Below are 25125 nucleotides of genomic sequence, written 5' to 3' on the forward strand. Positions count from 1 at the left end.
GCGCGGATACGCTGTCCGAATGCGTCTGGATGTGCTCCCCTAGCCTGCCTCGAAATGCGCCTGCCAGGTACGATCACCTTCGGCCGCTGCCGACTGGCGGGAAGCCGACACAGCGCGGACGCGCGGCGCTCGCTTGTGCGGTGGTGGTGTAATGGTCAGCATAGTTGCGTTCCAAGCAGTTGATCCGGGTTCGATTCCCGGCCACCGCAGCAGGCTTTTAATTTCGCGTATGAGTACTTTTGCCACGCGCTCTTAAATTATTGTTTTTTCGCCCTCTTACTCGCTGCATACCAGCCCTTAGTGTGTCTCGACTTGTCTCGACTTTGCTCGGCTGACGCGAGAGCTGACGCTCTCAAATCGGCCTATATCAAAACGACAAGCACGAGAAACGACTGAGAGAGGTAAGGAGAGGCGAGGCGATGGACACACAGCACGCCCCCTTCATTTCACGGTGGCGTCTCCCTGACCGAATCGGGCTGTAGCTCCGAAAAGAAAGGAGAAACAAAAATAGGAAGTAAAAGTGCCAATAGCGCCCTGTGTTCCCATGCGCTCACCCGCCCAAGTACTGACAAGGGCCAAAGTTGTTACGCATCGGCAATCGGACATTTTCTTTCATTTTCTCTTTATCGGTTGAGAACCAGTGTATTCAAGATATTATGGCCATTGCCGAGTGAATGCTGTAGCGCTCCCCGACGAGTCGGGTTCGGATCCTCTATCAACTTCCACGCAGGGTGATGATCTTTTGGTCACCACACTCGCCAGCTGAAATCGGCGCCGCCTTTTCGTAGTAGGAAAAGAGTAGTGGCCCGTGGGGGGATCGAACCCACGACCTTCGCGTTATTAGCACGACGCTCTAACCAACTGAGCTAACGGGCCTCGGCAGATGCAGTTGCTCAGCCCTACGCTGGAAACAGGTGGCATGAAGCCGCACACCATTTCTATGGTCGTCGTGTGTCTGCTTCCCTAGTCTATATTCTGCTGACGGTCACGAAACAGTAGCTATATTGCGAGCAGGACGGGAAACGGCCGCTCGGACAGCTCAAACTTGTCACGATTCGTGTGGAAAAAATTCCGTTCCGGTACCGGGAATCGAACCCGGGCCTCCTGGGTGAAAGCCAGGTATCCTAGCCACTAGACCACACCGGATGTGGCCGTTTCGTTCGACCGTTCGTACGGTCGCTTGTCGCATTTCGTGTCGAGTGCCGCGTCGGCGCCCCCCTCTCTTTGCGAGCATCTGTGCACATACTGACTGGCAAGGCGCGCACCTCAAACGTCGCAGAGCAATGCTTTTGGCTTCATGCTCTGCTGGGAGAAGAGGAAAAGGGAAGCTGTAAGTAGCAATAACAGGAAGTAAACATTTTCCCGCTGAAGCGTTGAAACGCTGTGGATAACAAACAAGAAATACGTTGGCGCCCTAGCAACAGCACCACCATGTCACAGAAAATTAAATGCCCCGGGTGAGGATCGAACTCACGACCTTAAGATTATGAGACTTACGCGCTGCCTACTGCGCTACCGAGGCACGGGTGCACCGCTTGTCCTGGAAACTGGGTAAACACCTTACCCAATATTAGACGTAGAGACACTGTACTTCCTGGATAACGTGTTCTGTTGCTACACGTGCACTGCCGGCCCAGTTGATTGCGGTGCTGCTGCAGCTGTTGCAACGATAGGCAGCACTCCTTGTCGTTGAAGTTCAGTGCCTCGGAGGCACCCGGACCCAGCAACTTGTGAGGCCAGGCCGACGCTAGTCTGTAGAACATGATGCGAGCGTCCTAGTGGGGACCCGCGAGTGCTGCGTTCTCGGTCCTTCTCAAGGGAAATCCAGCTACACATTCTTGTGGATCGTGCATCTCAAGCGCTCAAGCCACGCGGCAGCATTATCGCGGGAAAAGCAAAATGATGCATCGGCCGGGAATCGAACCCGGGCCGCCCGCGTGGCAGGCGAGCATTCTACCACTGAACCACCGATGCTCGGGCCAGCGGTAACTTGACGCTGCTTGCCGAGCAGATGTCTCAAGGGAAAGTGGGACTGCCGTCAAGCGCCGTAGCATTCTGTGGAAAAGATGCTGCAGACGCTGAATCCTGCACTGCACTGCTCTGCTTAAAAATGCCGCCAGAACGCGGTCCTCTGCGTACTCTTGCGTTGCCGGCGCCCAACTCTTGCCAAAGGATGCGAAATGTGCGCGGATACGCTGTCCGAATGCGTCTGGATGTGCTCCCCTAGCCTGCCTCGAAATGCGCCTGCCAGGTACGATCACCTTCGGCCGCTGCCGACTGGCGGGAAGCCGACACAGCGCGGACGCGCGGCGCTCGCTTGTGCGGTGGTGGTGTAATGGTCAGCATAGTTGCGTTCCAAGCAGTTGATCCGGGTTCGATTCCCGGCCACCGCAGCAGGCTTTTAATTTCGCGTATGAGTACTTTTGCCACGCGCTCTTAAATTATTGTTTTTTCGCCCTCTTACTCGCTGCATACCAGCCCTTAGTGTGTCTCGACTTGTCTCGACTTTGCTCGGCTGACGCGAGAGCTGACGCTCTCAAATCGGCCTATATCAAAACGACAAGCACGAGAAACGACTGAGAGAGGTAAGGAGAGGCGAGGCGATGGACACACAGCACGCCCCCTTCATTTCACGGTGGCGTCTCCCTGACCGAATCGGGCTGTAGCTCCGAAAAGAAAGGAGAAACAAAAATAGGAAGTAAAAGTGCCAATAGCGCCCTGTGTTCCCATGCGCTCACCCGCCCAAGTACTGACAAGGGCCAAAGTTGTTACGCATCGGCAATCGGACATTTTCTTTCATTTTCTCTTTATCGGTTGAGAACCAGTGTATTCAAGATATTATGGCCATTGCCGAGTGAATGCTGTAGCGCTCCCCGACGAGTCGGGTTCGGATCCTCTATCAACTTCCACGCAGGGTGATGATCTTTTGGTCACCACACTCGCCAGCTGAAATCGGCGCCGCCTTTTCGTAGTAGGAAAAGAGTAGTGGCCCGTGGGGGGATCGAACCCACGACCTTCGCGTTATTAGCACGACGCTCTAACCAACTGAGCTAACGGGCCTCGGCAGATGCAGTTGCTCAGCCCTACGCTGGAAACAGGTGGCATGAAGCCGCACACCATTTCTATGGTCGTCGTGTGTCTGCTTCCCTAGTCTATATTCTGCTGACGGTCACGAAACAGTAGCTATATTGCGAGCAGGACGGGAAACGGCCGCTCGGACAGCTCAAACTTGTCACGATTCGTGTGGAAAAAATTCCGTTCCGGTACCGGGAATCGAACCCGGGCCTCCTGGGTGAAAGCCAGGTATCCTAGCCACTTTTTTTTTTTTTTTTTTTTTTGCTAACCGTTACACCATTTTTTTTTTTTTTATTTTTTGCTAACCGTTACACAATTTTTTTTTTTTTTTTTTTTTTTTTTTTTTTTTTTTTTTTTTTTTTTTTAGTGTCAGATAAGCGTCGGCAAGGAGGGCAGGGGTCAAATAATGCTGAGGCCTGGCCTCAATGCCGCCTCTCATCTGTCACCTAGTGACGGTATTTCCATTATATTGCGTGCTTCGAATTTTGTATTATTAATTGCCGATCTTGGCTAGGTTTCATAATTGCAAAAATTGAATTGAATTGCTGGTTGAGGATAATCGTAAAATAAATGACTTTCTTCTCTGAATAAATTGGTGAAATAAATTGCAGGACTCCCTTCATTTGTTGCTACTTAAATATGGTACTTAAAATGTAAAGATGAGCTGAATCATAAACGGTTCTTTGCTGCTCCAATTATTGTTGTATAAAACGGAGTCTTTTGTTTGCTCTTCTCTGTTATCCGACTCCCAGTCGCTCAAAGATAATTTTGAGCATGTTGCCGTACGTCTGCTTATGGCCTGGATATTTAACTATTCTATCATATTCATTTTTCAGGTACATATGAAAATCAATGAGATCGTCGGTTCCTAAGTTATTAATAACATAGCTAACGTATGTTCCCATTAACCAATGAATTGAGTTGTTTTTGGTTGCAGGGAAATACTGTACCTGTGGCCGGAGAAGGATCAGAGGCTGAAAATTGTCTGTGGACGATCGTGTCAGAAAAGCCAATTGGTCTCTCAACCATTGCCAGTTCTTCATATGCCCAGCACACGTGAATCTGTGTACTGTTGTGTCGACGAGATTACATTTGAGACAAAGGTTTGTTTGGCTAATCCCAATTGAGTGCAACCGTTCGTTGGTACTGACTATATTGTTGACCGATTTGTACCATGATGTTTTTGCGTCGGAGGAGAGAACACGCAGGTTAAGATTCTTCCATATAGTTGTCCAATTGTAATGCGGATATTTTTCCTCTATTTTATTCTTCCCTTCATTTTTCTTCTTGAGACACAGAATTGCTCGGGCCGTTAACTGCCGCGAATTAGTTATTTCGCTATTAATATAACTCATATCGATGAAAAATGTACGCACATGACGAAGGCGGGGATTGATTTTGTGCACATCAACTGGCGCGTGGAGACTTGCAGGTGTAAGAATTTCAAATAACTTAGTTGTAATGCTGGTAGCGTTTTCGTTGAGAAGACTAGTGGTCCGTTTGAGGAAAAGAGCCGAGGCCTTATTCTTAATGTCCGTTAATCCCAGACCTCCATTGCTGGGATCGAGGGTAGCTGTTCTCCCAGTCACTCTAAACACTTCACCTCGCCATAGGTAGTTAGTGACGATTGACATTATCTTTCCAGCGATCATGGTGGGGAGTGGAAAGAGTTGCGCCGTATAATAAGCTTTTGATAAAAGGCAATTATTAATTAAACGAATTCTTTGAAATTGATTTAAAGGTCGGAGCAGGTTTTCTCTGGTGGCTCCTTGAATGCACCCGGATGTTGTTTTCCAATTAATGGCCGCCATTTTGATTGGACACATAGTCAGAGTCGTCCCAAGTGATTTGCACTGAGTGACCTGTGTTGCCCAAGTGACAGTTACGTGTTGAAAACCCCGCAGGTTTAGCAATCTGCTCTTATTAGCATTGGTGGTAGCACCCGACACGCTGCAGTACTTTTTAATGAGCAATTCTAATTTGGTAATGTCATCGACGTTCCGTAATACGACGCCTACATCATCAGCGTATGCATTTGTGACTGTTTTGTGACCTGCTAACGTAATACCTGTTAGATTGACGTGAAGACTGCGGAGTAACGGCTCCAAGGAAAAGACGAATAGAAGCATGGAAAGCGGGCTGCCTTGAGGAACGCCACGCCGTATTGGGATCTGCTTAGTTCTTTGGCAGTTGACAGAGATACTTGCGTTGATCCCCAACGCAACGTTCGTGACCACACTGAGAACTCGTTCGTCAAAGCCTATTTTTCTCATTGTTGTAAGAAGGAACCTGTGATCCACACGGTCGAAGGCTTTGTGAAAATCGATAAAACAAATGGCACATTTGATGTTCGTCACAGAGGCGATGGCAATTAAATCCCTGTATTCCGCAATACTTTTGAAAATAGTTCTGCCAGGTACACATGACTGATGTGGACTTACTGTTTTTTTGGCTAAAAGTGAAAGTCTGTTATTTAACAGTCTAGCTATGATTTTGTAGTCGGAGTTAAGCAACGAAATAGGGCGAAAGTTGTGTAGATTGCGCTTCGATGTAGTCTTAGGAACTAATACTATTGTGCATTCTTTCATAGCAGCAGGTAGTGGTTTTCCTTGGATAATCTCGTTTGCCATTTGAGTAAACTTTTCTCCGATGAGTGGCCAGTATCGTAGATAAAATTCAACGGGCAACCCATCCGGCCCCGGTGACTTGTTTAAAGGAGACTTGCGGACGGTGTCGTGGAGATCCTCTTCAGTGAAATCAGTAAGAAGTCCTTCATTTTCCTCTTCTGACAGCTGAGGAACTATGCCGCCAAGAAATTCTTCGAAGGATTCTTCGCATAACTGACTGGCTGAATAGAGATTGTGGTAATACTTGAAAACCTCGTTGACGATCTCTTTCTGAGAAGTAATGGTCAGACCGGTCGGAGTCTGGATCTCATCAAGAAAGGTTCGTCTCCTATGTTTTGCGTGTCTCAATAGGTGATATAAGGAAGCAGTTTCGTCCTCTGATAATGTCTTGGCTTTTGACCTTACTTTTAGTCCTTCCAGCTGTTGTTGTTTAATGCGGAGTAATTTGGCCTTAGTTTTTTTAATGTCTTCCAAACGAATGCCGGAAGTGCTCGCCTGTTCATACAAGTTCCGTAACATTGCGTAATAAAATTCTACGGTGTTCTTGAGTTCTCGGGATCGTTGAAGACTGTACTGAATTAAAACGTTCCTCAGTTTTGGTTTGGCCCTGTTGCACCACCAGTCCGTAACCGTCACATAGCGATCTATCGAGCGCAAGCACATGTTCCACGTTTCGTTGACAACATCTGCTAATTCATTGTCCTGTAGCAAGGATACATTCAGCTTCCACTGACTTCTTAAACGGCGAGATGGTTGTGCCCTTAAATTGATGGAAGCCAGCATACTGCAATGGTCGGAAAAATATACAGGAATTGTCTCGACTTTAACTAAGGATCTTTCCATACCTTGTGACACATATATCCTATCAATCCTGCTACAGGACTGTGTAGCTATATACGTATATGCAACAACAGTGGGATATTTAATTTCCCAAGTATCTCTGAGGTTTAGATCCGTTACTAACCGCTTCAATTCGTTACAGCAATTAAAATTGGGAGTCTGATCTTTTTTATTTAGTACACAGTTAAAATCGCCGCCAATTAAAAGTTCTAGTGGGTTTTTCCGTAATAAATATATTATTTCTTCTCTAAAAAAATTTGCCCTTTCCGGTCTATTGGAGGTCCCTGACGGGGCATACAGGTTAATAATAGTAACGTCAAAAACTTTAATTCCTATTGCTCTGCCCGAGTCCAGTCTCTCGACATCAGTTACAGGGATCCCTTCCCGGATTAAAATTGCTGTGCCCACCTTTGTTTCGAGTGAGATATTTAGTATTTCTACATAGCCGGCAACTTTAAGGTCAGGCATCGTGACTTCTTGCAGCAAAGCAATGTCAGTTCCGGATTCATAAAGGAAATCCTTGAGAGCAGCAATCTTCGTTTCTGACTTAATCCTGTTAATGTTTATAGTTGTTATTGTGTATGCCTGGCACATGTAGGTTCCTCGTGAAACTAAGGAAAAAAATCCCTACTGTCAGAGAAAAGTAACAATTACTCCTGGAGGTAATTGAAGAAAAAGAAGAAAAAAAAAAAAACTATATTAAAAACAGTCAACTACGAATTTGGCAGATTGGTAATTCCGTTGTCACCGAAATTGTGCAGGAACATGGTGGCACTTAGCAGTATCATTTCTCGAGTTAGACTTGGCTGTGTCAGTTCAATGATGGATTCTTTACCGGGTTAGACTTATCTTTACAGTGGGGTTTTGCACCATCAAGGTTCTTTGAGTTTTTCTCAGGGGATACTGCAGTAATTATTTCATATGATACGTTTTTGGCTTTCACATCATCTTTTCCTAGTTTTTGTTTATCGGCGTGACGAGATGCTTTGAGGTTCGGTTGAGGTTTTAGCCTGCGTCGTTGAACCTCTGCAGCGGCAGTGTGTGGCCGCGAGTGATCCGCATCTTGCGCCGATTGTTCGGAGGTGGCCTCTACACAGTCCTGTTTGCTAAGTCTAGTTCCAGCTTCAGTTCCTTCCGCGACTTCTATCTGTGCATCGGGGAGGGAGTGCTGTGTGTCTGTAGATTCGCAAGGCTGAGTCCGATCCATCACTTGCTGTTCCTCAGAACTCGACTTCCGTGTTACCGTGGTCGGAGCCAGTGGTTTCGCGTCCATGTTTTCTAACACTGTGGCAACAGCAGCTGACGGCGGGAGGGCCTCTGCTGCTGGCGTCACTGCCGCATGTTGACTGTCTACGTCCTCACCCGCACCCTCGCTGCATTGCTTTTGTTTACGGTTGGACTGTGATGTATCATCGTCTGAACAGTCTTCAGTTGTCTCTAAAGGTCTTTTTTTAGGTTGCAGATCGCATTCACGGGTAAGAGAACTGCGATCGGTAATTACATGCAAGGGAGGGAAATCAGCGACATTTACGGCAGTTACTTCAGAAGTACTGGCTCCATCATTACCAGCCGGGGTAGGTTGATGATTGTTAGGCAGAACATCATTAAGCGTAAGTCGCTGACGCTGCGTAAGGCTATTTTTAAGGACATAGACACGGCGGGGACAGTCTTGACGGAAATGACCCGTTGCATTGCAAATATTACATGTCTGCACCTGCCCTGAATATACGATATGCGCTTTATGACCAGCAATAGAAATAAAAGATGGGATATTGGCTTTAACTTCCATTTCTACTGATCGAATGCCATTGAAACACTGCAATTTATACAATTTCGACCACCTTTCGTTGACAACGGACTGGATCTCCCCGTATTTCGAAAGCGCCTCTTTAATCAGCTGATTATCTACTTCAATAGGAACGTTTAGCACTCTGACTGATTTATACGTGATATCCGCTTTGCGAATTGAAACACTACTTTTAGACCCATCTCTGTGCACAAATTCAGCAACACTACCACACCTCAATAACAGCTTCTCAACATCAACAGGATTAAAAAATTTTACAAAGACACAGTATTTGTCAGCATCTAACTGGGTGGTATGTACGGAATCAGAACTTACTCCAATTACGTCGGTCAGCCAGTCATGGATTTCCAAAGCCGTAGGTTGCACTGCACGCGTTTCCTTCTCAAAAGAGAAAACCAGGGTATTCTTCCGTACAATTCCAGCCATTTTTCTTCAGTCGCGAGGAGATTCCGGTAATAAACCGAAATTCCACCAAAACACAACCGTTAAAACGGACGAAAATACACAGAAACTTAGCACAATGACACCAGACACGTAGAAGCACAGAAATTCACAAACAGCAACAAATTAAATTCAGGACGCGACGGCACCACTAACGTAAACACGGAACAGCAGCGGACACGTCCTAACGCGCTGACAGCTAGAGCCGGAATGCTCAAACTTGTCACGATTCGTGTGGAAAAAATTCCGTTCCGGTACCGGGAATCGAACCCGGGCCTCCTGGGTGAAAGCCAGGTATCCTAGCCACTAGACCACACCGGATGTGGCCGTTTCGTTCGACCGTTCGTACGGTCGCTTGTCGCATTTCGTGTCGAGTGCCGCGTCGGCGCCCCCCTCTCTTTGCGAGCATCTGTGCACATACTGACTGGCAAGGCGCGCACCTCAAACGTCGCAGAGCAATGCTTTTGGCTTCATGCTCTGCTGGGAGAAGAGGAAAAGGGAAGCTGTAAGTAGCAATAACAGGAAGTAAACATTTTCCCGCTGAAGCGTTGAAACGCTGTGGATAACAAACAAGAAATACGTTGGCGCCCTAGCAACAGCACCACCATGTCACAGAAAATTAAATGCCCCGGGTGAGGATCGAACTCACGACCTTAAGATTATGAGACTTACGCGCTGCCTACTGCGCTACCGAGGCACGGGTGCACCGCTTGTCCTGGAAACTGGGTAAACACCTTACCCAATATTAGACGTAGAGACACTGTACTTCCTGGATAACGTGTTCTGTTGCTACACGTGCACTGCCGGCCCAGTTGATTGCGGTGCTGCTGCAGCTGTTGCAACGATAGGCAGCACTCCTTGTCGTTGAAGTTCAGTGCCTCGGAGGCACCCGGACCCAGCAACTTGTGAGGCCAGGCCGACGCTAGTCTGTAGAACATGATGCGAGCGTCCTAGTGGGGACCCGCGAGTGCTGCGTTCTCGGTCCTTCTCAAGGGAAATCCAGCTACACATTCTTGTGGATCGTGCATCTCAAGCGCTCAAGCCACGCGGCAGCATTATCGCGGGAAAAGCAAAATGATGCATCGGCCGGGAATCGAACCCGGGCCGCCCGCGTGGCAGGCGAGCATTCTACCACTGAACCACCGATGCTCGGGCCAGCGGTAACTTGACGCTGCTTGCCGAGCAGATGTCTCAAGGGAAAGTGGGACTGCCGTCAAGCGCCGTAGCATTCTGTGGAAAAGATGCTGCAGACGCTGAATCCTGCACTGCACTGCTCTGCTTAAAAATGCCGCCAGAACGCGGTCCTCTGCGTACTCTTGCGTTGCCGGCGCCCAACTCTTGCCAAAGGATGCGAAATGTGCGCGGATACGCTGTCCGAATGCGTCTGGATGTGCTCCCCTAGCCTGCCTCGAAATGCGCCTGCCAGGTACGATCACCTTCGGCCGCTGCCGACTGGCGGGAAGCCGACACAGCGCGGACGCGCGGCGCTCGCTTGTGCGGTGGTGGTGTAATGGTCAGCATAGTTGCGTTCCAAGCAGTTGATCCGGGTTCGATTCCCGGCCACCGCAGCAGGCTTTTAATTTCGCGTATGAGTACTTTTGCCACGCGCTCTTAAATTATTGTTTTTTCGCCCTCTTACTCGCTGCATACCAGCCCTTAGTGTGTCTCGACTTGTCTCGACTTTGCTCGGCTGACGCGAGAGCTGACGCTCTCAAATCGGCCTATATCAAAACGACAAGCACGAGAAACGACTGAGAGAGGTAAGGAGAGGCGAGGCGATGGACACACAGCACGCCCCCTTCATTTCACGGTGGCGTCTCCCTGACCGAATCGGGCTGTAGCTCCGAAAAGAAAGGAGAAACAAAAATAGGAAGTAAAAGTGCCAATAGCGCCCTGTGTTCCCATGCGCTCACCCGCCCAAGTACTGACAAGGGCCAAAGTTGTTACGCATCGGCAATCGGACATTTTCTTTCATTTTCTCTTTATCGGTTGAGAACCAGTGTATTCAAGATATTATGGCCATTGCCGAGTGAATGCTGTAGCGCTCCCCGACGAGTCGGGTTCGGATCCTCTATCAACTTCCACGCAGGGTGATGATCTTTTGGTCACCACACTCGCCAGCTGAAATCGGCGCCGCCTTTTCGTAGTAGGAAAAGAGTAGTGGCCCGTGGGGGGATCGAACCCACGACCTTCGCGTTATTAGCACGACGCTCTAACCAACTGAGCTAACGGGCCTCGGCAGATGCAGTTGCTCAGCCCTACGCTGGAAACAGGTGGCATGAAGCCGCACACCATTTCTATGGTCGTCGTGTGTCTGCTTCCCTAGTCTATATTCTGCTGACGGTCACGAAACAGTAGCTATATTGCGAGCAGGACGGGAAACGGCCGCTCGGACAGCTCAAACTTGTCACGATTCGTGTGGAAAAAATTCCGTTCCGGTACCGGGAATCGAACCCGGGCCTCCTGGGTGAAAGCCAGGTATCCTAGCCACTAGACCACACCGGATGTGGCCGTTTCGTTCGACCGTTCGTACGGTCGCTTGTCGCATTTCGTGTCGAGTGCCGCGTCGGCGCCCCCCTCTCTTTGCGAGCATCTGTGCACATACTGACTGGCAAGGCGCGCACCTCAAACGTCGCAGAGCAATGCTTTTGGCTTCATGCTCTGCTGGGAGAAGAGGAAAAGGGAAGCTGTAAGTAGCAATAACAGGAAGTAAACATTTTCCCGCTGAAGCGTTGAAACGCTGTGGATAACAAACAAGAAATACGTTGGCGCCCTAGCAACAGCACCACCATGTCACAGAAAATTAAATGCCCCGGGTGAGGATCGAACTCACGACCTTAAGATTATGAGACTTACGCGCTGCCTACTGCGCTACCGAGGCACGGGTGCACCGCTTGTCCTGGAAACTGGGTAAACACCTTACCCAATATTAGACGTAGAGACACTGTACTTCCTGGATAACGTGTTCTGTTGCTACACGTGCACTGCCGGCCCAGTTGATTGCGGTGCTGCTGCAGCTGTTGCAACGATAGGCAGCACTCCTTGTCGTTGAAGTTCAGTGCCTCGGAGGCACCCGGACCCAGCAACTTGTGAGGCCAGGCCGACGCTAGTCTGTAGAACATGATGCGAGCGTCCTAGTGGGGACCCGCGAGTGCTGCGTTCTCGGTCCTTCTCAAGGGAAATCCAGCTACACATTCTTGTGGATCGTGCATCTCAAGCGCTCAAGCCACGCGGCAGCATTATCGCGGGAAAAGCAAAATGATGCATCGGCCGGGAATCGAACCCGGGCCGCCCGCGTGGCAGGCGAGCATTCTACCACTGAACCACCGATGCTCGGGCCAGCGGTAACTTGACGCTGCTTGCCGAGCAGATGTCTCAAGGGAAAGTGGGACTGCCGTCAAGCGCCGTAGCATTCTGTGGAAAAGATGCTGCAGACGCTGAATCCTGCACTGCACTGCTCTGCTTAAAAATGCCGCCAGAACGCGGTCCTCTGCGTACTCTTGCGTTGCCGGCGCCCAACTCTTGCCAAAGGATGCGAAATGTGCGCGGATACGCTGTCCGAATGCGTCTGGATGTGCTCCCCTAGCCTGCCTCGAAATGCGCCTGCCAGGTACGATCACCTTCGGCCGCTGCCGACTGGCGGGAAGCCGACACAGCGCGGACGCGCGGCGCTCGCTTGTGCGGTGGTGGTGTAATGGTCAGCATAGTTGCGTTCCAAGCAGTTGATCCGGGTTCGATTCCCGGCCACCGCAGCAGGCTTTTAATTTCGCGTATGAGTACTTTTGCCACGCGCTCTTAAATTATTGTTTTTTCGCCCTCTTACTCGCTGCATACCAGCCCTTAGTGTGTCTCGACTTGTCTCGACTTTGCTCGGCTGACGCGAGAGCTGACGCTCTCAAATCGGCCTATATCAAAACGACAAGCACGAGAAACGACTGAGAGAGGTAAGGAGAGGCGAGGCGATGGACACACAGCACGCCCCCTTCATTTCACGGTGGCGTCTCCCTGACCGAATCGGGCTGTAGCTCCGAAAAGAAAGGAGAAACAAAAATAGGAAGTAAAAGTGCCAATAGCGCCCTGTGTTCCCATGCGCTCACCCGCCCAAGTACTGACAAGGGCCAAAGTTGTTACGCATCGGCAATCGGACATTTTCTTTCATTTTCTCTTTATCGGTTGAGAACCAGTGTATTCAAGATATTATGGCCATTGCCGAGTGAATGCTGTAGCGCTCCCCGACGAGTCGGGTTCGGATCCTCTATCAACTTCCACGCAGGGTGATGATCTTTTGGTCACCACACTCGCCAGCTGAAATCGGCGCCGCCTTTTCGTAGTAGGAAAAGAGTAGTGGCCCGTGGGGGGATCGAACCCACGACCTTCGCGTTATTAGCACGACGCTCTAACCAACTGAGCTAACGGGCCTCGGCAGATGCAGTTGCTCAGCCCTACGCTGGAAACAGGTGGCATGAAGCCGCACACCATTTCTATGGTCGTCGTGTGTCTGCTTCCCTAGTCTATATTCTGCTGACGGTCACGAAACAGTAGCTATATTGCGAGCAGGACGGGAAACGGCCGCTCGGACAGCTCAAACTTGTCACGATTCGTGTGGAAAAAATTCCGTTCCGGTACCGGGAATCGAACCCGGGCCTCCTGGGTGAAAGCCAGGTATCCTAGCCACTAGACCACACCGGATGTGGCCGTTTCGTTCGACCGTTCGTACGGTCGCTTGTCGCATTTCGTGTCGAGTGCCGCGTCGGCGCCCCCCTCTCTTTGCGAGCATCTGTGCACATACTGACTGGCAAGGCGCGCACCTCAAACGTCGCAGAGCAATGCTTTTGGCTTCATGCTCTGCTGGGAGAAGAGGAAAAGGGAAGCTGTAAGTAGCAATAACAGGAAGTAAACATTTTCCCGCTGAAGCGTTGAAACGCTGTGGATAACAAACAAGAAATACGTTGGCGCCCTAGCAACAGCACCACCATGTCACAGAAAATTAAATGCCCCGGGTGAGGATCGAACTCACGACCTTAAGATTATGAGACTTACGCGCTGCCTACTGCGCTACCGAGGCACGGGTGCACCGCTTGTCCTGGAAACTGGGTAAACACCTTACCCAATATTAGACGTAGAGACACTGTACTTCCTGGATAACGTGTTCTGTTGCTACACGTGCACTGCCGGCCCAGTTGATTGCGGTGCTGCTGCAGCTGTTGCAACGATAGGCAGCACTCCTTGTCGTTGAAGTTCAGTGCCTCGGAGGCACCCGGACCCAGCAACTTGTGAGGCCAGGCCGACGCTAGTCTGTAGAACATGATGCGAGCGTCCTAGTGGGGACCCGCGAGTGCTGCGTTCTCGGTCCTTCTCAAGGGAAATCCAGCTACACATTCTTGTGGATCGTGCATCTCAAGCGCTCAAGCCACGCGGCAGCATTATCGCGGGAAAAGCAAAATGATGCATCGGCCGGGAATCGAACCCGGGCCGCCCGCGTGGCAGGCGAGCATTCTACCACTGAACCACCGATGCTCGGGCCAGCGGTAACTTGACGCTGCTTGCCGAGCAGATGTCTCAAGGGAAAGTGGGACTGCCGTCAAGCGCCGTAGCATTCTGTGGAAAAGATGCTGCAGACGCTGAATCCTGCACTGCACTGCTCTGCTTAAAAATGCCGCCAGAACGCGGTCCTCTGCGTACTCTTGCGTTGCCGGCGCCCAACTCTTGCCAAAGGATGCGAAATGTGCGCGGATACGCTGTCCGAATGCGTCTGGATGTGCTCCCCTAGCCTGCCTCGAAATGCGCCTGCCAGGTACGATCACCTTCGGCCGCTGCCGACTGGCGGGAAGCCGACACAGCGCGGACGCGCGGCGCTCGCTTGTGCGGTGGTGGTGTAATGGTCAGCATAGTTGCGTTCCAAGCAGTTGATCCGGGTTCGATTCCCGGCCACCGCAGCAGGCTTTTAATTTCGCGTATGAGTACTTTTGCCACGCGCTCTTAAATTATTGTTTTTTCGCCCTCTTACTCGCTGCATACCAGCCCTTAGTGTGTCTCGACTTGTCTCGACTTTGCTCGGCTGACGCGAGAGCTGACGCTCTCAAATCGGCCTATATCAAAACGACAAGCACGAGAAACGACTGAGAGAGGTAAGGAGAGGCGAGGCGATGGACACACAGCACGCCCCCTTCATTTCACGGTGGCGTCTCCCTGACCGAATCGGGCTGTAGCTCCGAAAAGAAAGGAGAAACAAAAATAGGAAGTAAAAGTGCCAATAGCGCCCTGTGTTCCCATGCGCTCACCCGCCCAAGTACTGACAAGGGCCAAAGTTGTTACGCATCGGCAATCGGACATTTTCTTTCATTTTCTCTTTATCGGTTGAGAACCAGTGTATTCAAGATATTATGGCCATTGCCGAGTGAATGCTGTAGCGCTCCCCGACGAGTCGGGTTCGGATCCTCTATCAACTTCCACGCAGGGTGATGATCTTTTGGTCACCACACTCGCCAGCTGAAATCGGCGCCGCCTTTTCGTAGTAGGAAAAGAGTAGTGGCCCGTGGGGGGATCGAACCCACGACCTTCGCGTTATTAGCACGACGCTCTAACCAACTTTTTTTTTTTTCTTTTTTTTTTTTTTTTTAAAGCAGGAATCATACCCCTAGACCAACTTTTTTTTTTTTTTTTTTTTTTTACAGTACTGAAATTAAAATCCTAAAACATGACTATATAATGTAGACTGCTGACTGAAATAAAGATTAAAACACGAAAACTTCAGTCCTGGTGTAGAGAAGAAACATATATAAAGGCGGCAAATCCAGAAACAGTATAAAAGAAAATGGCTCACACAGGTGACCTTAGCCAACACCCTCTCTTTCAAATGTCAGGCTAAGCATATTGGCAAAATCATCTCGGAGGCCTGGCAATCGCAAGCGCTGCCAGTAAGCAGTAAGCATGTACTGCCGAAACGCTAGGTGTCCATCCTCTTCATGACAACTGTTGACAAAATGTACGAAATGGCCAATCAACCACATGACGGTATGGAGCTTCGTCCGCGGAAAAAAGGAAGAATCGGGCCGGACGATGATGTCAATAGTATAAGCGGCTTCAGCAGACCTAGTGACAAAAGCAAGTTGTTTCCTGAGCCAACGCCAATTAGCAAGGTGCCCACAGCAGGTGAATCGATGTTCAAGGGTATCCAAGAGACCACACCGAGTACAGGTGTCCGTGTCAGAAAGACCAATACGGTGCAGTCGTACATTGGTGGGAACCAAATTATTTATTACCCTATACCACGTGGACGCCACGGCCATAGAGTGGATCGGCAGACTAACGTTCTTCCAGACGTTCCTCCAGGACACAGATGGAGACGCCAGTTCTATTGGATTGGGACCGGCCAGCCCCTCCCAGCGGGCAATCAAGCCCTTGGTCGTTGGCACCGGTCGCCGCAAGAAGACGTCACCGAGGTAACTCACCGCAATGTAAAATTCCCGAATGTGTTTCAACTTAAAATTTAGGCGTCCGACATCGACAGGTGGAGCAAGGCTCGCCGGACGCACAACAGTAAAAAGCCTGGATGTAATTGAAGTCACTTCTTGCGTAACAATTAGAGTCGTTCGGCGGACGTACAAAGCAGACGCCTTGCGAGTAATGTCAGAGAGGCCCAAGCCTCCGGAGAGACGCGGTTTCGTCATTACCTCGTAACGTAACTTGAATAGATGGCCCTTCCATATAAATCTGCTAGACAATTGGCGCAACCTTTTCGCCACCATCATGGGAAGTGGGAACAGCTGAGCAACATAATAAGCTTTACATAGAACGTAGGTGTCTAAAATTCTGACTTTTTGCAAAATGGTAGCAGAGCGCTGCTCATGGACCATCAGAGCCCCCTGTATCTTCTCGGTGACAGATTTCCAATTGAGAGCCGCCATTTTTAGAGGACACCGATCAATGATAATCCCCAAGGACGTATGGCGATCGACAAAAGTGGCCCAAGGGACGTCAGCATCGCGAAATCCTCGAATATCAAGGAACTTACATTTACCCTGATTGAGACGCGCTCCAGAGACACGACAGTATGCATCAACCGCCCCTTTCAACAACGGGATATCATCACGTTGACGGAGGAGAACAACGACATCATCCGCATATGCCTTAACAGAGAGCTTCCCACCAGAGAGGGACATACCCTGAAGCTTGAGAGCAATAGTCCGAAGCAGCGGTTCCAGGGACAATACGAATAAAGACATAGAGAGCGGACTACCCTGAGGCACTCCGCGGCGGATAGCAATGGGCGGCGTCAGCTGCCCATTGACTGACACCCGAGCTGTTATTCCCCTATACAGATTGCCAAGAACACCACGTGATGAAGCGTTAAAACCTATTGTACCTAAAACACGATCTAAAAACACATGACTGACGTGATCAAAAGCCTTATAAAAATCAAGGAAGGCAAAGGCACAATGTACGTTTGTAACCGCCGCAACCGAGACAACATCCCGATATTCGGCTACTGGTGTCAGAATAGATCTATCATGAAAACAACATTGATGTGCACCAATCACAACCCGAAGCAGAGAAGACAACCGGCTATTGAGCGCTCTAGCAGCTGTCTTATAGTCAAAATTCAGCAATGTGAGCGGACGAAGATTGGCAGCAGATAAACGACCAGAGGACTTCGGGATTAAAACAATTTTCCCTACTTTAAAATCGGCAGGCACATCCATCCCCCTGACAATCTCATTTAAAATCTGCGTAAAAATGCCACCCAAAAGAGGCCAAAAACGGAGATAAAATTCTTTAGGCAGGCCGTCTGGACCCGGCGATTTACTGGACGGAGAGCGAGCAATAAAATCGAAAACATCATCTACCTGGAACTCCCGGAGAAATTCGCCGTTCGCGTCAGGCGCGATCGTCGCAGTTAGATCCCCAAAGACATCATCCGAAAGAGACTCACCAGAATCATCGGCAGAATATAGACTAGTGTAATACTGATGAAGAGCACGAACCATTTCCTCCTGTGCAATAAGCTGTCGCCCATCATCCACCGTAAGAGAAGAGATGAAGGAGCGACGACGACGAGTCTGATGCCGTAGCAGGTGGTACAAGGATGTCAGTTCACCTTCAACAAGAGAGTGAGGTTTCGACTTAACTCGCAGACCATCCATCTGTCGTCGTTTAAGGCTCAAGAGCTTGGCTTTAATACGACGAACATCATGGATCCGCAGTGGAGAGGTACCCGCCGCGTCAAATAGTTCACGCAGGACAGAGTAGTAATATTCATACGTGTTCTTAAAATCACGCGTCCTAGCAGCACAGTAGAAAATCAAAGTCTGACGAATCTTGGGCTTGGCAAACGCAGTCCACCAAACCAGCAAGGAGGGGTATCGCGGGACAGAGCGAAGACATCGCTCCCACACGCCACTTATAACATCATCCATAGCACTGTCGGCAAGGTGGGAAACATTTAACATCCACTGGGAACGATAAAGTTTTGCAGGTTGGCGACTAAGATTTACAGTTGCAGTAAAAGCACAATGGTCAGAAAAACTAGTAGGAATAACATCGACAGAAAGAATTTTATCACATAAAAAATCAGATAAATAGAATCTGTCGAGTCTACTGCATGAGGACGCAGTAAAAAACGTATATTTAACCAGGGTTGGATATTTGTGTTCCCAAACATCACGCAGATGCATCGTACGAACTAAGTCATGTAAATCACGGCAATAATTAAAATTGGGGGACTGGTCTGCAGGGCGTAAAACACAATTAAAATCGCCTCCGAGCAGGAGACTCCGAGGACTCTGGCGCAAAAGATAAATAAGCTCTTCTTTATAAAAGCGCGATCGAGCCACAGTGTGACCCGAACCAGAGGGGGCATACAAAACAACGAGGCGGAGATCAAAAAGACGACAACCAATCCCACGGCCAGAGTCAAGGAATTCAATGTCAGTAATAGGAATGCCCTCTCGAAAGAAAAGAGCAGTTCCTGTTGAATATTCCGGCGCGACATTAAAAACAGTTTGAAATCCAGGTAGAGAGAGATCAGAAAACAACACTTCCTGCAAAAACACTACGTCCGCACAGGCGTCGTAAATAAACTGCCGCAAAGAGGCAATGCGAACGTCGGACTCAATACGGTTAACATTTAAGGTAAGAAAGGTGTATGCTTGAACCATAGAGAGAAAAGCGAGAAAACAAATCACCTACACCGACGCACCAGCGTCACAGTCCATAGCAGGGGTGACGGAGGCATCCGAGGGAGGGGGACTGCTACCCCGTTCCGCGGATCCCTTACGTTTCGGTTTTTTACGAACAGCATTAACGTTCGGCTGAACGCGTAACTTGCGTCGGCTGACGGGCAAGGAAGCTTCAGCCGCCGGTGACGTAGGAGGGTCAAGTTCTGTATCCGACACCACCCGCACCGGTCCACATGCGGGATCCGGGGTCGCGGGGGAAACATCCGACAAAACGGAATGGTCAACACCTGCACTAGCTTCCGGCAAACATGGACTGCACGGAGGCGAAACGTGAGCAGGAAGGTCCGAGGCCGCAGAGTTGGAAGGAAGCGGAGCAGCTCCGCTGGCAGAGGTATGGAGCAGCGAAGCAGGAAGTTGTCGCGGCTCCATTTGTTGTGACATCGCAGTCGGTTCGGAAGACGGCGCCAACAGGCCCGACCGACGACCCGACTCGAGAGAAGCTGCGTCGGAGGCCGGAGGGGCGCCAGCAGCCGCCACCGGAACCGCTACCTCAGGAGGGCAGGGAGCAGCTACAGTACACAGTGGCTCTAAGGATGCCGGTCGATCGGACTGGGGCATCTCAGGGAGATCCTCATCCGTACTATTTCCATCGTGTGGGCGACGCCTCTTATTATTCAAAAGTGGCACACCCAACTGAGGGACAGACGGAACAACATCAGATTTAGCACGCAAAGGAGGAAATTCTGTATCAGGGGTGCGCAAAACCTGTGGAGGGGCGCTAATACCACTGGACTGTGCTACACCAAGAGCAGAACCACCTGCAACGAGGTCAGCGACCGTTAACTTGCGACGCTGTTCGAGAGAATTTTTTAAAACAAAAACTCTCCGCGGACAGTCGGTACGCACGTGACCACTTTCATTGCACAAAAAACAGGTGCCCACCTGACCACTATATGTTACATGGACACGATATCCACCGATCTGCAGGTGAGATGGAATATTCTGCTTAACGTGCATTTCGACTGAACGAATACCACTGTAACATTGCAGGCGATGTTGGCTTGACCAGCGTTCAAGGCGAATGCTCTTTACATCACCATACTTTTGTAGACCCTCCTTAAGATAGACATTATCCACCTCCGGTGGAAGGTTGTAAACACGAACATTGGTATACGTGATGGAAGCATTGGAAAGCAGCACGGTACTTACAGAATCATCCCGATGCCGAAAGAGAACTTGATGACCATATTTAGAAAGAATTTTATCAACCTGAAGTGGGTCCATAAACTTAACAAAGAAAACATACAGTTCGGTATCAAAATAAGCAGTGTGCACCTGATCCGAATGAACACCAAAGGTATCTACCAACCAATCATGAATCTCAAGAGAACTAGGTTGCACATGGCGGGTTGACTTGTCAAAAGCAAAACTAACTGTAGCCTGACGAGGAATAACCTGGGACGACATTTTCAAAATATGCGGTCGAAACCGCTACACAAAAAACACTGAAATAAGGACAGAAAGTAACACAAGGTACGAAACAACGACGGAGAAACACTCACAGAAGTTGCAACACAACACGGAAACAAAAACTATAGTCCACTATACGTAACGCTACGGCGGAGCGGAAGACTAGGCACGTCCACACTGCACGGCGTCTAAAGCGGAACTCACCAACTGAGCTAACGGGCCTCGGCAGATGCAGTTGCTCAGCCCTACGCTGGAAACAGGTGGCATGAAGCCGCACACCATTTCTATGGTCGTCGTGTGTCTGCTTCCCTAGTCTATATTCTGCTGACGGTCACGAAACAGTAGCTATATTGCGAGCAGGACGGGAAACGGCCGCTCGGACAGCTCAAACTTGTCACGATTCGTGTGGAAAAAATTCCGTTCCGGTACCGGGAATCGAACCCGGGCCTCCTGGGTGAAAGCCAGGTATCCTAGCCACTAGACCACACCGGATGTGGCCGTTTCGTTCGACCGTTCGTACGGTCGCTTGTCGCATTTCGTGTCGAGTGCCGCGTCGGCGCCCCCCTCTCTTTGCGAGCATCTGTGCACATACTGACTGGCAAGGCGCGCACCTCAAACGTCGCAGAGCAATGCTTTTGGCTTCATGCTCTGCTGGGAGAAGAGGAAAAGGGAAGCTGTAAGTAGCAATAACAGGAAGTAAACATTTTCCCGCTGAAGCGTTGAAACGCTGTGGATAACAAACAAGAAATACGTTGGCGCCCTAGCAACAGCACCACCATGTCACAGAAAATTAAATGCCCCGGGTGAGGATCGAACTCACGACCTTAAGATTATGAGACTTACGCGCTGCCTACTGCGCTACCGAGGCACGGGTGCACCGCTTGTCCTGGAAACTGGGTAAACACCTTACCCAATATTAGACGTAGAGACACTGTACTTCCTGGATAACGTGTTCTGTTGCTACACGTGCACTGCCGGCCCAGTTGATTGCGGTGCTGCTGCAGCTGTTGCAACGATAGGCAGCACTCCTTGTCGTTGAAGTTCAGTGCCTCGGAGGCACCCGGACCCAGCAACTTGTGAGGCCAGGCCGACGCTAGTCTGTAGAACATGATGCGAGCGTCCTAGTGGGGACCCGCGAGTGCTGCGTTCTCGGTCCTTCTCAAGGGAAATCCAGCTACACATTCTTGTGGATCGTGCATCTCAAGCGCTCAAGCCACGCGGCAGCATTATCGCGGGAAAAGCAAAATGATGCATCGGCCGGGAATCGAACCCGGGCCGCCCGCGTGGCAGGCGAGCATTCTACCACTGAACCACCGATGCTCGGGCCAGCGGTAACTTGACGCTGCTTGCCGAGCAGATGTCTCAAGGGAAAGTGAGACTGCCGTCAAGCGCCGTAGCATTCTGTGGAAAAGATGCTGCAGACGCTGAATCCTGCACTGCACTGCTCTGCTTAAAAATGCCGCCAGAACGCGGTCCTCTGCGTACTCTTGCGTTGCCGGCGCCCAACTCTTGCCAAAGGATGCGAAATGTGCGCGGATACGCTGTCCGAATGCGTCTGGATGTGCTCCCCTAGCCTGCCTCGAAATGCGCCTGCCAGGTACGATCACCTTCGGCCGCTGCCGACTGGCGGGAAGCCGACACAGCGCGGACGCGCGGCGCTCGCTTGTGCGGTGGTGGTGTAATGGTCAGCATAGTTGCGTTCCAAGCAGTTGATCCGGGTTCGATTCCCGGCCACCGCAGCAGGCTTTTAATTTCGCGTATGAGTACTTTTGCCACGCGCTCTTAAATTATTGTTTTTTTTCGCCCTCTTACTCGCTGCATACCAGCCCTTAGTGTGTCTCGACTTGTCTCGACTTTGCTCGGCTGACGCGAGAGCTGACGCTCTCAAATCGGCCTATATCAAAACGACAAGCACGAGAAACGACTGAGAGAGGTAAGGAGAGGCGAGGCGATGGACACACAGCACGCCCCCTTCATTTCACGGTGGCGTCTCCCTGACCGAATCGGGCTGTAGCTCCGAAAAGAAAGGAGAAACAAAAATAGGAAGTAAAAGTGCCAATAGCGCCCTGTGTTCCCATGCGCTCACCCGCCCAAGTACTGACAAGGGCCAAAGTTGTTACGCATCGGCAATCGGACATTTTCTTTCATTTTCTCTTTATCGGTTGAGAACCAGTGTATTCAAGATATTATGGCCATTGCCGAGTGAATGCTGTAGCGCTCCCCGACGAGTCGGGTTCGGATCCTCTATCAACTTCCACGCAGGGTGATGATCTTTTGGTCACCACACTCGCCAGCTGAAATCGGCGCCGCCTTTTCGTAGTAGGAAAAGAGTAGTGGCCCGTGGGGGGATCGAACCCACGACCTTCGCGTTATTAGCACGACGCTCTAACCAACTGAGCTAACGGGCCTCGGCAGATGCAGTTGCTCAGCCCTACGCTGGAAACAGGTGGCATGAAGCCGCACACCATTTCTATGGTCGTCGTGTGTCTGCTTCCCTAGTCTATATTCTGCTGACGGTCACGAAACAGTAGCTATATTGCGAGCAGGACGGGAAACGGCCGCTCGGACAGCTCAAACTTGTCACGATTCGTGTGGAAAAAATTCCGTTCCGGTACCGGGAATCGAACCCGGGCCTCCTGGGTGAAAGCCAGGTATCCTAGCCACTAGACCACACCGGATGTGGCCGTTTCGTTCGACCGTTCGTACGGTCGCTTGTCGCATTTCGTGTCGAGTGCCGCGTCGGCGCCCCCCTCTCTTTGCGAGCATCTGTGCACATACTGACTGGCAAGGCGCGCACCTCAAACGTCGCAGAGCAATGCTTTTGGCTTCATGCTCTGCTGGGAGAAGAGGAAAAGGGAAGCTGTAAGTAGCAATAACAGGAAGTAAACATTTTCCCGCTGAAGCGTTGAAACGCTGTGGATAACAAACAAGAAATACGTTGGCGCCCTAGCAACAGCACCACCATGTCACAGAAAATTAAATGCCCCGGGTGAGGATCGAACTCACGACCTTAAGATTATGAGACTTACGCGCTGCCTACTGCGCTACCGAGGCACGGGTGCACCGCTTGTCCTGGAAACTGGGTAAACACCTTACCCAATATTAGACGTAGAGACACTGTACTTCCTGGATAACGTGTTCTGTTGCTACACGTGCACTGCCGGCCCAGTTGATTGCGGTGCTGCTGCAGCTGTTGCAACGATAGGCAGCACTCCTTGTCGTTGAAGTTCAGTGCCTCGGAGGCACCCGGACCCAGCAACTTGTGAGGCCAGGCCGACGCTAGTCTGTAGAACATGATGCGAGCGTCCTAGTGGGGACCCGCGAGTGCTGCGTTCTCGGTCCTTCTCAAGGGAAATCCAGCTACACATTCTTGTGGATCGTGCATCTCAAGCGCTCAAGCCACGCGGCAGCATTATCGCGGGAAAAGCAAAATGATGCATCGGCCGGGAATCGAACCCGGGCCGCCCGCGTGGCAGGCGAGCATTCTACCACTGAACCACCGATGCTCGGGCCAGCGGTAACTTGACGCTGCTTGCCGAGCAGATGTCTCAAGGGAAAGTGGGACTGCCGTCAAGCGCCGTAGCATTCTGTGGAAAAGATGCTGCAGACGCTGAATCCTGCACTGCACTGCTCTGCTTAAAAATGCCGCCAGAACGCGGTCCTCTGCGTACTCTTGCGTTGCCGGCGCCCAACTCTTGCCAAAGGATGCGAAATGTGCGCGGATACGCTGTCCGAATGCGTCTGGATGTGCTCCCCTAGCCTGCCTCGAAATGCGCCTGCCAGGTACGATCACCTTCGGCCGCTGCCGACTGGCGGGAAGCCGACACAGCGCGGACGCGCGGCGCTCGCTTGTGCGGTGGTGGTGTAATGGTCAGCATAGTTGCGTTCCAAGCAGTTGATCCGGGTTCGATTCCCGGCCACCGCAGCAGGCTTTTAATTTCGCGTATGAGTACTTTTGCCACGCGCTCTTAAATTATTGTTTTTTCGCCCTCTTACTCGCTGCATACCAGCCCTTAGTGTGTCTCGACTTGTCTCGACTTTGCTCGGCTGACGCGAGAGCTGACGCTCTCAAATCGGCCTATATCAAAACGACAAGCACGAGAAACGACTGAGAGAGGTAAGGAGAGGCGAGGCGATGGACACACAGCACGCCCCCTTCATTTCACGGTGGCGTCTCCCTGACCGAATCGGGCTGTAGCTCCGAAAAGAAAGGAGAAACAAAAATAGGAAGTAAAAGTGCCAATAGCGCCCTGTGTTCCCATGCGCTCACCCGCCCAAGTACTGACAAGGGCCAAAGTTGTTACGCATCGGCAATCGGACATTTTCTTTCATTTTCTCTTTATCGGTTGAGAACCAGTGTATTCAAGATATTATGGCCATTGCCGAGTGAATGCTGTAGCGCTCCCCGACGAGTCGGGTTCGGATCCTCTATCAACTTCCACGCAGGGTGATGATCTTTTGGTCACCACACTCGCCAGCTGAAATCGGCGCCGCCTTTTCGTAGTAGGAAAAGAGTAGTGGCCCGTGGGGGGATCGAACCCACGACCTTCGCGTTATTAGCACGACGCTCTAACCAACTGAGCTAACGGGCCTCGGCAGATGCAGTTGCTCAGCCCTACGCTGGAAACAGGTGGCATGAAGCCGCACACCATTTCTATGGTCGTCGTGTGTCTGCTTCCCTAGTCTA

General features: G+C 50.6%; 31 non-coding genes across 31 annotated transcripts; 7 read left to right on the top strand and 24 right to left on the bottom strand.

Annotated features, from left to right (window-relative positions):
• The first annotated feature begins 137 nt into the window (after window positions 1-137).
• On the top strand, window positions 138-209 carry Trnag-ucc. The gene has a single exon. It is a non-coding gene; the product is annotated as a tRNA-Gly (tRNA).
• A 593-nt stretch (window positions 210-802) lies between these two features.
• Window positions 803-876, bottom strand: Trnai-aau. Its single transcript has one exon. It is a non-coding gene; the product is annotated as a tRNA-Ile (tRNA).
• A 198-nt stretch (window positions 877-1074) lies between these two features.
• Trnae-uuc lies at window positions 1075-1146 on the bottom strand. Its single transcript has one exon. It is a non-coding gene; the product is annotated as a tRNA-Glu (tRNA).
• Window positions 1147-1449: 303 nt separating this feature from the next.
• On the bottom strand, window positions 1450-1522 carry Trnam-cau. Its single transcript has one exon. It is a non-coding gene; the product is annotated as a tRNA-Met (tRNA).
• Window positions 1523-1903: 381 nt separating this feature from the next.
• Trnag-gcc lies at window positions 1904-1974 on the bottom strand. The gene has a single exon. It is a non-coding gene; the product is annotated as a tRNA-Gly (tRNA).
• Window positions 1975-2321: 347 nt separating this feature from the next.
• Trnag-ucc lies at window positions 2322-2393 on the top strand. The gene has a single exon. It is a non-coding gene; the product is annotated as a tRNA-Gly (tRNA).
• A 593-nt stretch (window positions 2394-2986) lies between these two features.
• Window positions 2987-3060, bottom strand: Trnai-aau. The gene has a single exon. It is a non-coding gene; the product is annotated as a tRNA-Ile (tRNA).
• A 5979-nt stretch (window positions 3061-9039) lies between these two features.
• Trnae-uuc lies at window positions 9040-9111 on the bottom strand. The gene has a single exon. It is a non-coding gene; the product is annotated as a tRNA-Glu (tRNA).
• A 303-nt stretch (window positions 9112-9414) lies between these two features.
• Trnam-cau lies at window positions 9415-9487 on the bottom strand. Its single transcript has one exon. It is a non-coding gene; the product is annotated as a tRNA-Met (tRNA).
• Window positions 9488-9868: 381 nt separating this feature from the next.
• Window positions 9869-9939, bottom strand: Trnag-gcc. The gene has a single exon. It is a non-coding gene; the product is annotated as a tRNA-Gly (tRNA).
• Window positions 9940-10286: 347 nt separating this feature from the next.
• On the top strand, window positions 10287-10358 carry Trnag-ucc. Its single transcript has one exon. It is a non-coding gene; the product is annotated as a tRNA-Gly (tRNA).
• Window positions 10359-10951: 593 nt separating this feature from the next.
• Window positions 10952-11025, bottom strand: Trnai-aau. The gene has a single exon. It is a non-coding gene; the product is annotated as a tRNA-Ile (tRNA).
• Window positions 11026-11223: 198 nt separating this feature from the next.
• On the bottom strand, window positions 11224-11295 carry Trnae-uuc. Its single transcript has one exon. It is a non-coding gene; the product is annotated as a tRNA-Glu (tRNA).
• A 303-nt stretch (window positions 11296-11598) lies between these two features.
• On the bottom strand, window positions 11599-11671 carry Trnam-cau. Its single transcript has one exon. It is a non-coding gene; the product is annotated as a tRNA-Met (tRNA).
• A 381-nt stretch (window positions 11672-12052) lies between these two features.
• Window positions 12053-12123, bottom strand: Trnag-gcc. The gene has a single exon. It is a non-coding gene; the product is annotated as a tRNA-Gly (tRNA).
• Window positions 12124-12470: 347 nt separating this feature from the next.
• Trnag-ucc lies at window positions 12471-12542 on the top strand. The gene has a single exon. It is a non-coding gene; the product is annotated as a tRNA-Gly (tRNA).
• A 593-nt stretch (window positions 12543-13135) lies between these two features.
• Trnai-aau lies at window positions 13136-13209 on the bottom strand. The gene has a single exon. It is a non-coding gene; the product is annotated as a tRNA-Ile (tRNA).
• A 198-nt stretch (window positions 13210-13407) lies between these two features.
• On the bottom strand, window positions 13408-13479 carry Trnae-uuc. Its single transcript has one exon. It is a non-coding gene; the product is annotated as a tRNA-Glu (tRNA).
• A 303-nt stretch (window positions 13480-13782) lies between these two features.
• Trnam-cau lies at window positions 13783-13855 on the bottom strand. The gene has a single exon. It is a non-coding gene; the product is annotated as a tRNA-Met (tRNA).
• Window positions 13856-14236: 381 nt separating this feature from the next.
• On the bottom strand, window positions 14237-14307 carry Trnag-gcc. Its single transcript has one exon. It is a non-coding gene; the product is annotated as a tRNA-Gly (tRNA).
• A 347-nt stretch (window positions 14308-14654) lies between these two features.
• Trnag-ucc lies at window positions 14655-14726 on the top strand. Its single transcript has one exon. It is a non-coding gene; the product is annotated as a tRNA-Gly (tRNA).
• A 6132-nt stretch (window positions 14727-20858) lies between these two features.
• Trnae-uuc lies at window positions 20859-20930 on the bottom strand. Its single transcript has one exon. It is a non-coding gene; the product is annotated as a tRNA-Glu (tRNA).
• A 303-nt stretch (window positions 20931-21233) lies between these two features.
• Window positions 21234-21306, bottom strand: Trnam-cau. The gene has a single exon. It is a non-coding gene; the product is annotated as a tRNA-Met (tRNA).
• Window positions 21307-21687: 381 nt separating this feature from the next.
• On the bottom strand, window positions 21688-21758 carry Trnag-gcc. The gene has a single exon. It is a non-coding gene; the product is annotated as a tRNA-Gly (tRNA).
• A 347-nt stretch (window positions 21759-22105) lies between these two features.
• Trnag-ucc lies at window positions 22106-22177 on the top strand. The gene has a single exon. It is a non-coding gene; the product is annotated as a tRNA-Gly (tRNA).
• A 595-nt stretch (window positions 22178-22772) lies between these two features.
• Window positions 22773-22846, bottom strand: Trnai-aau. Its single transcript has one exon. It is a non-coding gene; the product is annotated as a tRNA-Ile (tRNA).
• Window positions 22847-23044: 198 nt separating this feature from the next.
• Trnae-uuc lies at window positions 23045-23116 on the bottom strand. Its single transcript has one exon. It is a non-coding gene; the product is annotated as a tRNA-Glu (tRNA).
• A 303-nt stretch (window positions 23117-23419) lies between these two features.
• Window positions 23420-23492, bottom strand: Trnam-cau. Its single transcript has one exon. It is a non-coding gene; the product is annotated as a tRNA-Met (tRNA).
• A 381-nt stretch (window positions 23493-23873) lies between these two features.
• Trnag-gcc lies at window positions 23874-23944 on the bottom strand. Its single transcript has one exon. It is a non-coding gene; the product is annotated as a tRNA-Gly (tRNA).
• A 347-nt stretch (window positions 23945-24291) lies between these two features.
• Trnag-ucc lies at window positions 24292-24363 on the top strand. The gene has a single exon. It is a non-coding gene; the product is annotated as a tRNA-Gly (tRNA).
• Window positions 24364-24956: 593 nt separating this feature from the next.
• Trnai-aau lies at window positions 24957-25030 on the bottom strand. Its single transcript has one exon. It is a non-coding gene; the product is annotated as a tRNA-Ile (tRNA).
• Window positions 25031-25125: the final 95 nt, after the last annotated feature.

Source organism: Schistocerca piceifrons, unplaced genomic scaffold, assembly GCF_021461385.2.
Source record: "Schistocerca piceifrons isolate TAMUIC-IGC-003096 unplaced genomic scaffold, iqSchPice1.1 HiC_scaffold_544, whole genome shotgun sequence".
In the NCBI taxonomy this organism is placed as follows: domain Eukaryota; kingdom Metazoa; phylum Arthropoda; class Insecta; order Orthoptera; family Acrididae; genus Schistocerca; species Schistocerca piceifrons.